A 1,844-nucleotide genomic window follows, 5' to 3' on the forward strand; every position below is an offset into this window, starting at 1 on the left:
GATTTTCTTCCATTTTCCTTTTTAAGTGGCAGACTTCCTGGCCTAAGGTATCCCTTTCCTGACTAAGAGTCTGCATCTGTGCCGCCAGGTCGTTCCTTTGCCTTTGGAAGGCACCAGCTTTCTGGTGTTCTTCATCAAACTCTGCCTGGGTATCCAGGTATTTCAAAATAAATTTATTGCTTTCCTCTTTCTCTCTGTCTAGTTGGATTTGCAGGGTGGCTACCTGCTCTGTGCATGCCCTGTTGAAATTGATCTGTTGCTCCAGCTTTTTCTGGCTCTGCAGTAAGGAGTCCAGACTGTCTTGGTGCTCCTTCTGCAAAACCAGAATTCTGGTATCCTGGTCCGTCTTTTCCTGTTGCAGGATATCCATATCCTTCTTTATTTTAATGATGTACTGTCTACTCTCATTTTCGGACTCCTGGCTTCTGTGCAGCCTCTGCTCAGAAGAGTCTACATCAGATTGGGCCTTCTGTAATGCCAGCAGTTGCCTACTCGCCAGATCTTGGCCTTCAGCACATTTGTCCTGCATGGCTCCCATATGTAAATATAAATATGCAGCTACCCTGGCAATCTTGTTGTGCTCATCCTTGGCCTTAGGGGCCATATATAGTTCACTCAGGGCCACATGTAAAGGACCCTGGTCTCTCCATGTATCTGACCCTGTTTCAGTGATCTGGGGTGCGATTGCCTGCAACCAGACCGTCTGGTCCTGATGAGTCCACTCACCTCTCACAAATAGCTTATGTAAGAAGTGCTCTCTGGCTATTTTCATATCTACCAAGGTCGTCATTCTGGAATTTGAGTTCCTTCCTGACTTACAGAAGTTTGTATTTTATTTTTGCAAAACAGACCTTTCCCTTAGAGCGTACTTTTGAGGAGTGCTTTACAGCGTAACACAGCGTGGTGATCCGACCGGATGTATGTATCTTGTCAGTTAGCACACTGTATTAATCTGCACAAGTGATAGCTCTAATCCGGAATCCCCGGCTACGAGCCCCCAATTTGTAAGAAGATTCAATTCAACACTACAGCTAAGTCAATGCCTAGTCTGGGATACTGAATGGAAACCCTTACTGATATATCTTTATGTCCAGTTCATGAGTTCTGGATGACTACCCCTATATAACACCCCTCTCTTAGAATCCCCCTGACCCCACTGAGCCAAGAAGTAGTTCTGTTTTGCAAGTTTAAAAGGTTTATTTGAGAAATAAGACAAAATATAGATACCACACTTTTATAATAAATTAATAATCGATATCGCCCTTATAAATATAATGTTAATCAACAATGGGTAATCTGACACTAGCACACTTCTTTATAATCAATGAGGAGTTAGTATAGGATGGATAAAGTAGCAAAAATACTTTTATGATTTCAACAAAACAAGCAATCACTTTTCTTTGACAGTTCACCCCCCCTTTATGCAATGTAAGGAGATGAAGAGGAGAGCACACAGTTCTTAGAAATGCAATCAAATATAATTCAGTTCAATTCCCCTCCCAGCAACTTAGAGAAATCAGGTATGAGTTTTAAAACACCGGCCCAAGGGCTTTGAATGTGGTGGCAAGGAAGTGAAAAATATGCCGAAAATGGTTTTAATTCCCTTTACGAGGTTCAGGGTGAGTGAGAGATACTTGGGATGAGTTCAGGCTCACTTTAGCAATGATTCAGAGATGGCGAGTGCGTGAATCGTGATTACGGCGAAAGTATAAGGAGTAGCAAGTCGGTTCTAGGTTCGTTGGAAAGCTGAGATTCTAAGCCTTCAGAGGAAAGTTAAAAACGGTTCCAGAGATACGGACGATTAAATAAAGGTAGTTTTTCGGATTTAAAGTAAACTCAAAATG

Source organism: Ambystoma mexicanum, chromosome 3q (assembly GCF_040938575.1).
Source record: "Ambystoma mexicanum isolate Mex_15411 chromosome 3q, UKY_AmexF1_1, whole genome shotgun sequence".
In the NCBI taxonomy this organism is placed as follows: Eukaryota; Metazoa; Chordata; class Amphibia; order Caudata; family Ambystomatidae; genus Ambystoma; species Ambystoma mexicanum.